This window comes from Aphis gossypii, chromosome 2, assembly GCF_020184175.1.
Source record: "Aphis gossypii isolate Hap1 chromosome 2, ASM2018417v2, whole genome shotgun sequence".
NCBI classification, from domain to species: domain Eukaryota; kingdom Metazoa; phylum Arthropoda; class Insecta; order Hemiptera; family Aphididae; genus Aphis; species Aphis gossypii.
The window spans coordinates 17107384-17122595 of record NC_065531.1 but is presented as its reverse complement, the minus strand read 5'-3'; the positions used below and the strand labels follow the sequence as shown (position 1 = coordinate 17122595).

Here is a 15212-nt window from a genome sequence, read left to right as displayed (position 1 = left end):
CGCATGTAGATAAATAACATAGTATGGTTTTCTGGTTAGTTGGCGTCAGATGATACTTCCAAAAATGTGTTTAACCATTTAAGATCAGTGTTTTTTAAAAATTATCTTGCTTTTGTCAGACGACCCAAATTTTATTTGATTTTCATTCGGAACCAAAAACCAATAACTCATAAAATTTTAATAGTGTGAACCAAAAAAAATGAACAACTATGTAACTATTAAACTAAAAATACCTTTATTTGAGTATTTATCGATTGAAAAATTAATTAATCGATGTTTCATTAGCTTATAAAATCAAAAATAGGCTTAAAACTTCTACATGATGTACTCTTTCATTAAAATATCGAGATAATCGGATGAGTAGTTTTAAAGAATGACAAAGATTTCCATTTTCATATTTATATAATATAAAGATGTGTAAAATGCACGTAACATGGTAGACCCAGTCTAAACTTTACTTAACGAATCTTTTCACAAAACTATGCAATTGTTAAAACGAATTAATGTTATATTACTATTCTGTAATTACTTTAATATTTCTGAAATACTCAATAAATATTATAATTTATTATTTATGATCAAACAATAATATTGTTTTAAGTAAAAATTCAAATTTTTTAACAGAAAAAATGTATCACATTTTCACTAAATATCTAACCAATGAATGTTTGCTTCAAAGAACCATCATGTTCGTTGAAATATAGGTTACAATACAATCCTGTCCTGTCTTGTATTAAAATAACGTCAGGCGATGGCAATAGGTGTTTCTAACGCTCGCCAAGTGCCAGGCTCTTGCGAATTTAACTTTGTTATTCACAATAACTACCAATTCCGCATCTTGTAAAGGTTAAGATGTTAAAGCAATTACCATGGTAGTTGCCGATCGTTGAAAATGAAAGCTGATGTCGAAACCTGATTTAAACGAAGAATGTGGCCCTATTTAACAGGACGAAAATCGGTCATTTATCGGTAATTCGTATAACGGACCAATCTATTATTGTATTAAAACGTTCAATGAAAATGCAACTACAATTTAACTCTGGGTCAATATAAGTGACGTCTTATAATTAATGTTCTATTATAATGCCAACGTTTGAATTATACAGTCCAATATGTGTACACAAAACTGTAATAATTGTTCAGTATATTAAACGAATTTTGAAGTTTAGAGTTTAAGACAATAATACAATAATAAATGAGTACAAATTTATTTAAGGACACGAACAACTTAATTAAATATTGATGTAACATTATAATTATTCATATTATTGCGCCCCGCATAATAATTTTAACGTCAATCGGTTAGGTAACGATTTTGAAACGGCCCAATACATTTTATTCACAATAAAAATGATTTTCATTGTTCCATAATTTTACCGAGTAGTTATGACACAGTATAAAATATAAGCCTGATATTGTTATCGTATTACGTTGTTAAGTCGTATATGACATTATATTTTTTTTTTCATCAGTTGTACATTTGAACATATTATTAAATACACCGAAAATATTGAAATTATCATTTTATAGTGAGTTAACGAGTCGAATTTCAATGCGTGAACATTTTTGTTATACGTCGGTAGGAATTATACACTATATCATATCATTTTATTAAGACGTGCTCTGTGAAAAAGGATTAGTAAAAGTTTTTAAAGTCTGCGCGTTAATCCGCTCAAGCGAGTTACACTGCGACGACGGCACTGTCATGTCCCATATAATATATATTATATACGTTTACGGAGAAAAGACAGAAAAGACTACGGCGACAACTCCGAAGACGCCGTTTTAATATAAATTCACCAAAGTACACATTCGTAGTGTTTTATATATATTATAAAATAAAATACACAAGTGTGATTGTGTGCGTATTTTAGAGCTTGTAGACGTATTATATTTTCATGTACATATATAACACATGCTATTTGTCGATTAATTTTAATACCCATCGTGCCCACGACGACAAAAACTTTGATATTAAAATCCTAGTGTGGGAATGAAACGGTTACCAACCATAGCGGAGACGAGACAGTGAGAAAGGGAACGAGGTTTAGTCGAACAGAGCATAAATCGTTTTTGCTGTATACACGCGGATTTATCGCTGGTACATTGCAATTATAGTTTGTGTTTTTTTTTTTTTTTACAAAACTTTCGATCGCAAGATTATTACCCTACCTTTTTAAACAAAAAATGTCCGAATAAATTTACATTCCGTGAACTAAAAGCTTACACGTGTTAAAAAAAAAAAAAAAAAGTCGTAGTCATTTCCAAAATTATAATATACTATTACACTACTAACAACGACAATTATTTTAATATATAATATTGACAGTAGAAGAGTGCTACGCAAAATATCGTAATTTTATAACAGTAGTTGTTGTCAATCGTGCGCAGTGTTTAATCACAGTCTGGTATAAGTACGTAACACCAAACTTTGTTATTATTACAATACTTGTTTTTTATACAAATCTAACAATAAAACAAATTATATATGTATATATATCTATTATGACGTTTATAACATGTGTGTATGTCCCATACTATTGACTCGGATAAATGTATATTATTATTATATATCTGCGACGTACATACGTCTAAACAATATGCGATAAATACTATTTGACATTATCATTCAAATAGTACAAAAACACTATAAAATAAAATAGAATTTAATGACATAGATTAAACTTCAAAAGAACAATAAATCATAGATTATTTATTCTGTGACACACGTAATATTATACGCATGCAATATTTTTTTTAAAGTTCATAAAAATACCATTAAATATGATTTTTAAATGTAACTGTATTTCGATTAATTTAGTAGGTACATAGTACATACCTTTAGCTTATTTCCATATCAATCTATAATGATACTATGGTATATCGATGTAAAAGATACACAAAATGTAATTGACATGATCGCTTAAAGACATAAAAATATGATACGTGTACTCTCAAGAAAAGTGGAACGATTTCGCGAGATAATAATATACTTCCCTTACGAATTATAAACGACACCGATCATCATTCCGTTTATGAAATTTTGTTCAGCCATTTTTCGATTTACCATGATACACGTCCAACTATTCGTAATTATTGTTGGCCGTAAATATTGTCTTTCAACCGTAATTTTAGTTTTGAAAATCAATTTTCCTTTTTTATTGACCAATAAGAAACAAAATAATTCGGTTTCTTATTATATACAATTGATATCTCTTGTTAAAGTTTTATTTTTCACGTTTAAATCATCGTCACCTTATTATTAAAAATGGTTCAATATATAAAGGGCTAGCTCATACATATATAATAAATAAATAAATATGCGTTTCAACAAATTCATCATACTTTATATTTTATTTTATGGCACATTCCAAAATATATAATAATTTTTGTTTATGACATTTTTACAAAGTTAACAAGCCAAATTTTCATTGCTGTTTTTTACAGCCCGCCGTTCTTAAAATGTATTTTTTTAGCTTAACATTTTTTTTTGAATATAATCAAGTAAAAGGATTTATATATACGATAGGCCGTTATTATCTTGATGATTATTCAAAATCATCTATCGGCGTCACGCTTAGGCAATGCCTTAAGGCTTAGAGCTTTGTTAGTACCTAGTTAATTTATAATATTATTAAATAAATTAGAATCTACGCTATATAGATAAAATAAAATAATTTAATGTTTTAGTACTAAGATAATTTTTTTCCTCACAAATTGCAAAGCATTACTTTTCATATTTTATGAAAGCAATTTATTTAACATAATTTAATAATCGTCTGGACTTTAAAATATTAATTTAATTTTTATATTTTTAGACATTTATATAATTATATCAATTATCATATCTTATTTTTGATATTTATAGTATACATATGTTCAGTGGTACCTTACAAATATTAAAATGCTCATCTGTTGCGAAAACATATTATAACATGAATTCTGTGATTATGTTTATTTCTATCTTTGTGTACGTGTGTGTGGTTTGTTTGCATGCAAATCACGGCTATAGTATCTATAGCCGTGATGCAAATACATTTTTGTTTATAACTGATATGTAATAAGATGTTTAAACATGTGATTTCAAAGCATATATTTGCGTTAAACAGATTCTTATCAGTATACACATGGATACTTTGAAAAGGAAAGTTTGTCTATCTATGATGTTAATACTGAACTAGTATTTTAGATGAATCTTCGTTAAATTAGGTATGTATGTTAATTAGAAACATCAAATAACATTAAATGAATCCTTTACCAGTAAAGAATAAATGTATTAACATACATCTTAATATGCGTATTTAACAATTTAACATAAATCCATTTTTTATGATATACAAAGTAAAAAACTTCAGATAACCATACAAACAGTCACTATCATTTTAAATGGTTATCTAAATGTAATAACTATACTATTCATATAAGAACAGTACAGATTATTTAAAAATTATTGAGAAAAATAATTAAGAGCTATTATTACATTTTTTATAAAATATTTCTTCTAAAATACATCAAATGATGAGTTCTATAATAAACAACAAAACCAATTCATTTTGATGTTTAGATATAATTATTTAATCAATAATATTTACAAGTATAATATATATTATTATATAATATAATACCTAAACTATTACTAGGTACTGAATTATATTCCTCAGTAAACAATAAACTGCTAAAGAAATCATAATAAAAATACTTGTTTTATTCATTTGAAAATATTAATAATATTTATAATATATTTCGTTAAATTTTGATTTTACTCATTTTTTTTTAACCTGTGTTTTTTTTTATGCTTTTCAGTTAATTAGTTCTCAGTTACTATGCAAAATGTTCAAACACAATTAAAAATAAAACATTGTTTAATAAAATTATTATTTAAAAATGATTTTATATTGTATAAAATATTATACATTATAATATATTTACGGTATTCCATTATAGTTTCCACCATTTGGTTACTATAGTTTATTATATAGGTTATTTATAGTACTACTATGGTACTAATATAAAATCAAATATATCAGTTAAAATATTTAATCATACTAGCGTATATATACCATAAAAAAAATATATTAAAAATTTCAAAGAAAAAATAATATAATCGTTCAATTTCTCCATAACGCGAAACTTATTTTCTTCTGCTGTATCAAACTTTGAATACACCCTTAAACATACATATTGGTTGTGTTTATACTCTGCTATATTTATCGAATGGGGATAATTTATTGAACAAAAAATAAAATCCAATCGAAATTCACCACAGGTTTTCCACACACACGATCCCACGGCACTAAGAAATAAATACTTTATAACCATTATAAAGTGTCAACACCCACATTGGAAAATAAACGCATAAAACAAAACGGATTTTATGGTACCAGCTATAGGTAATAGTAATTATAAGAAAAACATAGAACTAATAACGTCGATTGGCAATAGGAAAATGTCGCTATTTACCTTAAGAGAGACTACAATATTCCAACTCGACGCTATGCGTTCGCATATTATCATACTGCGTATTATTTATTTTGTTCACATAATATTTCGTATTTTTGCGTTAGATACAGAAATTATTATTCCCGGGCGAAGGTACCCCTACACATAAATAACACCTCGTAGCCGTTGATTCGATTTGAGAACACGTCGTCGGCGCGATTCGATTATACAGCCCGCTGACTGTAAAATATTATCGTAAACGAAATTGAATAGTCATTGGACGTAGACATTTTAACAGCGCAGTACAACGCATATAATATACATATATCGTAGAAATATATTGCTCGGCATTATATGGATATGATAATGACGTGACGAAAACGTTTGTTTAGAGAGTTACGGTATGGCGTGCGGGGCCGTCGTTGGGTTGTGACAATATTATTATTATACTTATTGTAATAATAATATTAATATACAAACAGTACGATTGACCTGGGCAAACGAGACGGCACTCCGTGTAGGCAAAATAGGTACGTCCGTGTCAATAACATAAACCGAGCGCGGAAGATGGCCGGGTAAAGAGTACATAATATTAATATAACACAAGAGGTAGCTAAAAGCGTAGCTCTGTGTTGTGTAATAATATTGTTTTTTTTCCATATCGTTTTTCAAAATCTAGAGAAAAAAACGGCTTATCCGCCTAACTTGTCAGTTCAACCATGACAGTCTAAAAATGCGATTATAAAGGGGAAAAACACAATTATCGAATGACTCAAAATGTTACGATAACAATAACATATAATAACGTATTAGATCACCGGATCAACATGGCGAACGTTTTTAGGTGTTCAGTGGTGGGAGGGTATAATACCATTGGTGTGCACATTTCTTTTACTATTTCTTTAATTATATAATAATAGTTAATCGTATCGTTATTACCGCGAATCAAACGTGACTTTCTTGTACAGGTAGACCGATTTAGATATAGTCGGTATATATATATAAAATACTGGCCACTGATACCATAATAATATTATATACGCAGTATTATATAATATATAATATAGACTCGGAAAATTGGAAATTGGACCAGAGATAAATCAAGAACACTGTAAAGAGATTGGTCGCCGGGAGCATAAATGTTTTTCTTGTATGACTTTTGATCGAGATCTGAACGTATATAATAACGCGTTTGATCTAATTCTAGAATCGGACATTAAAAGGGTACATAAAAATGAAATATCTTCACTTGCGGTAACACACATCTTCTAGCTAGGGAAGGTATATCATATATTCACATTATATGTACACCTATAATATAGTGTATTATATATAAAATGTTTTGGGATAAAATATAGGAGTGGTTCGAACGCGGTGCAATTTTCACATTAATTTCGAATAAAACCCGTCGATATAATATATCATATAATATCTGAGCTATAATGGACCCGATAACACTTATATATGAGTATGATTTATGATATTAAATTACTCAGTGATTAGGATTCGCCGAATAAATATTTTATCTCAAGTATAAATAGAATAGATGGCGTAGGTACTAATAATTATGCAAGTAATGTATTATTATTTTCATTGCGATAAATGTAAAATCATTTTTGTAAAAGCTTTAATCAAATATATTACGGTAGAAACGAGAGAAATAAAAAGTTTTCAGAGAAATCATTAATCAATATAAGATCATTCTGAAATGATGTTTCATTTTTTATCTAAGTAATATTTTGGTTTAATAAATAATAATATTATGATATATGAATAATATTATCATATTTTATTCAGTATTCCTGAGTTTCGACTACAATATAATTATTACATTTTGAAGAGCATAGTATATGTTTATAATATAATATATATTTTATCAAGCGTTACACTTTAACAAAGTTAAGAACTATTGTCACTACCTAAATGGATACATTTATACAGCATAAAGTGCTGAAAAGAGACTCCAATTAATTCAGTTCCAAAATCCTTGAATATGAATATTATAATTGACACAGAATAAGGGAGAAAGTTTCAAATATCGGTATACAAATTCCTGTCACATTTTAAAGTCTAAACTATAAATATTATGATATCAGTGGAAGTCACAAAGGGCATTGAAAATCAATTTATTAAAATTATAAATTATGTTTTATGACTATGTCAAAAACTCAAAAAGCGTAAATGAACACTATATTATTCAAAATATATTTTTTTTGTTATTATTATTATTATTCCAGTATCATAATATCAAAGATTTTTGTTTTCGTTGATTTTAAAACTTAAACTTTAATTAACTCATAAAAATATAAAATACTACAAATGTGCAGTGACCAATATAATGTGTGATCAAGAGTACATTTAAAAATTATACTACGAAACGACCCTTTTATATAACGTGGGCAAAGAAAGATATTAACGGAGAAAAAGAAACTACACAAATGTTTTAGACCGGAAACGTATTTTAATTACAAGTTCGCGAAAGACATAAAATCGTTTTTGCTCTCATCCGGTTCTAAAGTTGAATGGTAAAAAATTATCTGTAGTTCAGATAATAAAACTAATCAAATTAGTTTATGAGTATAACTGTAAAATATACCCATTTAATTTTGTATACATTTTAAAGTAATACAGTCAAGCAGTAGGGTTAAGAACTGCAAAATAAAAATGATTAAAGTTTCCAGATGTACACTATAAACACATTATATACATACAAATAATTATTCTACTAAAATAGTTTAACGATTACCTTTAGATTCCGAGTCAATTAACTATTTCTATATTTTTTTTTTAATTTAAAAATAAATAATACCAAAGAATCGTTAGTTGTATTAAGTTAGATAGAGTTCTATAATAAAACACTAAACTAGAACATCATACGGATAATTTAAAACGTTAGTATAAATGCAATCGATTATAATACTGCGATACGGCGAGTGCCGGTAGTTTGTCGATCCGTCTGGTATTATGTAAATTGCAATCCTTGTATTTACTAAATAAAATCTTCTCTACAAATATTATTTATATTTCAAAATGTTTATTTAAAATGTGAATGAGTGTCATAAAAGTCAACTATGTGCGGCCAGGCTTGAATAAACAATTCGGTAAGGTCGCGATGGTGCTTAGGTTAACCATTCGAAAGCGTAGTCCTACTGAGACTTAAATCTGGAATTCGGTGTGCCAATAAAAAATTCTAGGTAGGAAGTCGGCCGTCACCGGCACGAGCTCGACTAAACGGTCACTAAATGACTAGCCAAATTCGGTCGGAGGCACTTGAATAAGTGGTTATTGATAAGGCTATGTGTTTATTACTCTTTTATTTGCATTGTAAGCGCGTAGATAAATTCGATGCGTGTAGTAGGCTCCAAAATTTGGTACTTACGTCCGACAGTTGGAACGCAGCTGTGTTAATCAGCGAAAATATCGTTTGCAGTACACGACGTTGTGTTTGGTTAAAAGAACGCTGGTGCTGTGGTCTGTGTCGGATATCATAAACGCTTTAGGTCATCTATCATTTTTTCCCTCAATAGTAGCGATAGTTCGTACTGCACGGATAAGATGGTTGTTGAAAATGTACATCGGAATAACCTGAGTGCCATACCGACTAGTAAATATTTAAAAAAATTAACACTAGCTTGTTCCTTGCGACGATCAAGTTTCTTCTTTCTCTCCTCTAGTATTCCTCAGATCACCTTATTTTTATTATCTATGGGGGGAGGGTAGGTATTCTTTCTGTCTGTTTATATTTTCCTCCTCATTCATATTATCCTTAACTCTGATGTATGTATTTTTTTTTATGTTCAACTCTCTTGGGCTTGATCGCGACATTCTGATTGGCTGGTTTTAATTGTATCTATTGGTTATCCTAAAAAGGACCGTTTAACATCAATGTGTTACACCGTAACATGGGTAAGAGACATTTGATATTTTAATACCTATATAGCGATCAGATAAAATAGAAACAACGGATTCGAAAAATAAAACATTTTATCGAATATAATTAGTTTTTTGCGTTCTAGCTGATTAAAACAAATTCACCAATTATTAGGTCATTAAAATTGATCATTCAACTAGGTATTCGATTACGTTTTTATGATTTTTATATTATTTTTAAATTTTCTCATCCAAAATAAAATATAATTATTTTTTTCCGCATTACATAAGTATTTTCATTACGAAATATTATAGCACTTTAATGTTTTAAAATAAGTTTTTGAACTTTTGATTCAGTTTTATCAAACGTTTGATTGATATTTATATTGACTTGTAATATCTTGTAAATAAAATGTACAGCAATTTAAAAATAAAAATTACATTCATTTACATTCAATTGTAAACGTAAATAACAAAAGATATTATTTTTCTTTTCTAATATACCCGGATCGTTATAAAAATTACAATATTAATACAGTATCATATTTTAACTTATTGTAACCATTTGCTATACTGATATTTCAAAAGGTAAAATTAAATAAATTAGTACTAAATATTGTAAAAATAAGGTTAAAATAACGAAAAAATACGTTATTGGATTTTTCATGGGAAATGAGTAGGGTTGTAATGGAATAATTTTATATGCCCCTATATAATAATTAAAATAAATACACCATAATCACGTTTATAAATTCAGAGGTGATCAAACAAACTCCAATTAGCCAAATAAGAGATTGAAAATACTGTCAAAAACATCTGACTGAAATTATTTGATATATCTTGTGTGCTAGAATTTTGTTTTTATTATTTGTTAACTCGCTGTTACATTTTGTTAGTGTACAATCAATCAATGTTTCTGCATATAAGTATTTCATCGAATTTCAGTTAAATATTGTACACATTATCTTGATATATTAAAATAGAATGATGTATTATTTTTAATCCAAAAGTTGTTTAAGCCGTACCAACATCGAAATTATAAAACTATACAAAAATATAATAATATATACTTTAACGATCTCAGAATACCGAAACATAATATATAACATTATTGTATATTATACAAAATATGAATCATCGCGGCAGGCGTTTATTATTTTCAACAATATAACAACAAAGATATGGATTTTGACGGAAGAGACAATAGTAATCCAATAAAAATCCTGTTATGATATTTCGCTTGTACGAGGACATACGGATTACGGCGGAAACATACGTACACAAGACGGACAGAAACGACGCAAGACGTCATCGTTTGCCGGAAGCGTAAAGTCACGTGGTAGGTATATACCGCGTAGCAATATGGTATATTAAATACAATTCGTGGTCACAAACTGCACGTCTTATGCTCTTGCGGTTCGATTGTGCGAGCAGTGTACTCTGTTTTAACTATTTACGATGTAAACGAGCGTACCGTACAACGTTTAATGAATAATCGCCGCCGTACACATATTGTTATGATCGCGAGTCGTAAAAAGTTTTGTGTGCATACGAAAACGTTTTCCCGACATTTGTATAATACACATGTACCTGCAGCTGTACATACAATTCGGTTTACGCACAGTGAATTTAAATTTCAACGAGCACCTATATTATGTTTATCGTGTGTGCTCGTGGGGCATTCGTGTTTTTCCTTTGAAAACACACTTGACTCTGTAGGTAGGCCTGTGCCAGCGAAAGTCGCGAACACTAAAAACTGGCTTGTCTGTTCCACCACCCAGTCTTCTCACATCATAATATAACGTGTACGCAACACACCTTATTGCATATAATAATAATAATAAAAAAAAATACAAACGCATTGGTACCAACAACACTCCTACAACCGTTTACACATCACACGATTGAATATAATTTTATACACTAATACGCATATAATATCATACAAAGTGAAATGTGAATATAAAATTGTTTTAAGTACATTTTTAAGAATTTCATTTAATTAAAAGTTTAAAGTAAATTATTTTTCATATACTAAGATTAAAGAACCGTTTAATAGTATTATCTAATTGATTTATAATTTGGCTTTTGTACAACTCGCGTTCTATTACACATTTGTTTTATGATTTATAGAGTGTGGAACAATAATTGCATCTGACATCTTGTGAAAAATAAATCGTTAGAGGAAATAAAGTACATAACTGAATACAAACGTTGCACATTGCGCTTATACGCAGTTTTCTAATAACCAAAAAAAAAACGTAATATATCTATAATTTTGATATTGTCAGTGGATTACAAGACGTTATATTCATAAATTAATTGTAAATGAATTAATGATCGTAAAACAACATCGCTTGCGTTACGCTTACCTAAATCGACAGTGTTGTACCTGCGTATGTTATTATTATTATTGTGGACGTATTGCCACGTGGATAAAATGTCACGGAGCCTAACTAACCGAGTCGGGAAAGCGAGAGAGAGAAGAAGAGAAAACCCCACCTTAGTGAGAAAATGGCTGCGGAAAAATTAATCCGCGACTGCAGCAGACCTCCAAACAGCCAGAGGAAAAATGCGTGTATCGGACATTTTTTCTTTTCATAAAGAAATTACCAAGTGAAAAGCAGAAAAAAATGATCAATAATTCATAGAATAAGTTTTTTTTTTAATAATTTATGACGATACCGGTTATAATATCGATAACGTATAATACAGTATCAACATTACCACGTATCAGACACGCGGGAATGCATTATCGGCTAACTTCATGACTGAATAATAAAATTAAGCATGTCAGCACTCAGCAATAATTGCTGGTATTCGATTCTACATACCGAGTGCTGTTCGACAGACACACAATCATGATTTTTATATTATTATTGTAATAATATTCTCTCTATAATTTTAACATAAACAATGCAATTAGTTGTATTGTTTACGCAATAAGCTATTTTATAATTTCAATCACGATTTAAGCAAAATACAATTTTATAGAAACATAATGATATTTATGGATTGATTGCACACTTACAATATTAAAAATTATTTAATTTGATCACGTGGAATCTACATATTGATCACACTATTATAATTAAAACATATGAAATTATAAAAAAAAATCAAACGATGTTAATTTATAGTAAACACATATCTGATTTTATAAAGTAAGGACCGAATGTCTACAAATAAAATTCATTACTTATATACAAAAATGTAGAAGATAATAATTTATGATGATAATATTTATGTGTGATGAATGAGTTTCAAGAACTTAACTATTCTAATGATATGATCAAATTATTTAAATCAAACGTATTCAGTATAATTAAGTATATTATTTTGAATACAATAACTAAAATTATAGGAACTACATTTATTGTGGAGTGGAAAGATTATGAGGGGTTGCCTACATTTTTTTTCAAATTTTAATTTTTTTATAAATCCTCTCATAACTCTATTATTTTTTTTTTAACATTTTTTTTTTTTTTATTTCATAATCTATTTTTACAATAAGTGTAAGTGTTGTAAGATAATCTAATGTTTTTAATATATGCATGAAAGAAGACACCTTCTAACGAAAGTACTTCGAAAATTTGTTACCATAAGTTATAATATTACTATTATCATAAGCTTAAATATCTCAGCTATTAAAGAGATTAACCATCTGACATAAATTTTCTACAATAATATAGTTAAACTTTTTTTGAGTCGCAATCCAAGAAAAAAATTAATTTATATAACATTCAATTTTATTTATTTAAAATCAATGTTGTTATTGCTCCTAGGTGAAAAAATTCTAAATAATATTGTCCTGTTAATCAATTAAACATTTACAGATACGGTTCGTTTTTTCCCACCACATATTTGGTAAATTTTTTTTTCAGTTTTGTTTTGCGTTAAGATTTCGTTTAAATTTCATTGTTATCATATCATATTTATTGATTAATAAAAAATATAATTAAAATTTTTAAAGAAGTATAATTTTATTATTAAAAATTAATGCAATTATATAGTCTTGTTTACATATTACATAGTGTAGAAATAAATTACATAGAACAACATTGTTATGCGGACTAACCGTTTTAGTTTACAATTACTTATTTTTTTCAACGGACCTTTATTTTCCATAGCTGTTTTATTAACGTTACGTATTTTTATCTGCGGGCCATTTGCTTGCCGATTACTATATTATATTAGTATGTATAGCGTTACTGTGTCAGCGGCATTGGCGCATTTTGTTCAACTGGCTGAAAGGAATATTATAGTAGGGCCGTTTCGTTGTCGAATTAAATCCAGACAAATAATGAGGGTTTCCGACACCGCCCGGAACTTTGCTGTATCGGTATCCCGCCGCGGTCTATGAACGATTTTCGCTATATTACACAGCGGCGATTTGACTGGCTGAATGAAACCCGAAAAAGGCCGATCGAACACGATATCCTATAATCTATAGTTCATAATATTATAATATAATATATAGTTGTTATGAAGACGATGCGCATAATGGACACAACTGTACCAGAGAAATGTGATATTCAATGTTGTTTTTTTTACCGAAATACGAAGCATATCAAAACGTTTCACGGAAGTTTTAAAAATGGTGTTTTATAAAAAAAAAAAATGATGCGAGACACTATCAACGCTGGTCACTAATGGTATGGATGACACGTTATAATGCCACACGACGATTTAAGTAGGTAGTGAATCAGATGTTCGATAAATGTGAATTAGATTTGGTTAGCTTGGTTCAATGTAAACAAGTACCTTTTTCTAAAATCAAAGAAAATTAACGAACTCGAATATTGTAGATTTAATAATATATTTTGCTTCCTGCCTAGGATAATACAAATATTTTTTTTTAAAGATTATAAACAACATACAGTGTTGTACATTATAATTTATATTTTAATGTAGCAGCGCTGTGACGAGACGGTGGCACACACATTACGCACGAACACACATTAGCTACAATTGGACTCTGACGGCTAACCTAACCCGTTGTATTGACACGTCTGCGAATAATATTTTTACAAATATAACCGTCTCCTCATCATGATATATCCATTTATCTTAGACTGTAATGATACACTGTACACATATCTATCGTGAAATATATCGAAATATTTGCTCATCCTTTCTTTTCCCTAACCTAACCTTTCCTTTCTCACAACGTGCGAGTTTCGCGTCGATTTTTATAATAATTATACAAACAATTATCATACGCAATCGCATATTTACACGATTTTTACCAATATCCATGCCGATAACTAATATTTCGTGCTGCTCCACGATTCAATTTTTTCCTCTCCTTCTCAACACAATCCAATGATGGCATAAATCGAACAGATAAACGTGTAAGTATAATAAATAATTTTAAAAAAAAATTCTTTATAACCGAATTCTTTATCATAGTCACCGAGAACACTGTTTTCTACGCATTTTCATACAAATACCGCCAAGGAATAAACATATGCGCCATAACACTTCGAAATACGGTACAAACGAAGACGCGGATATACGAATATAAATATAATATATAGTATGGTATAATATTATGTACCTACCTAAGTTAAATAAAAATGTTTCTACGGACATCGCCCAGCTCCTAAGTATACTATGACACGATTTTTAGTATGGCTTTATTGTTATACACTAACTGACTAACTAATATATAAATTATATAATATATCGTTAAACACGAATTTTATATCTAATATACTATGTATATTATAGTGCACGAGTGTGAACATGTATAATGTATACCCACAAATAATAACCAGTTTACGTACTAAACCTTAGAGAATATGGCACATAAATAATAGAAAAAAAATACTAAATAATAAAAATATATGAGTATATATTAATATGTTCAGAAATAGGGGTGATTGAAATGTGATTTCGCG

At 28.7% G+C, this 15212-nt stretch overlaps 1 protein-coding gene and 1 pseudogene across 2 annotated transcripts in view; both read right to left on the bottom strand.

Annotated features, from left to right (window-relative positions):
- Nucleotides 1–15212, bottom strand: part of LOC114127434 (uncharacterized) — a 291174-nt pseudogene that overhangs the window by 103613 nt on the left and 172349 nt on the right.
- Nucleotides 1–15212, bottom strand: part of LOC114127405 (neuroligin-1-like) — a 378466-nt gene that overhangs the window by 279785 nt on the left and 83469 nt on the right. The gene's annotated exons all lie outside the window — the stretch shown is intronic.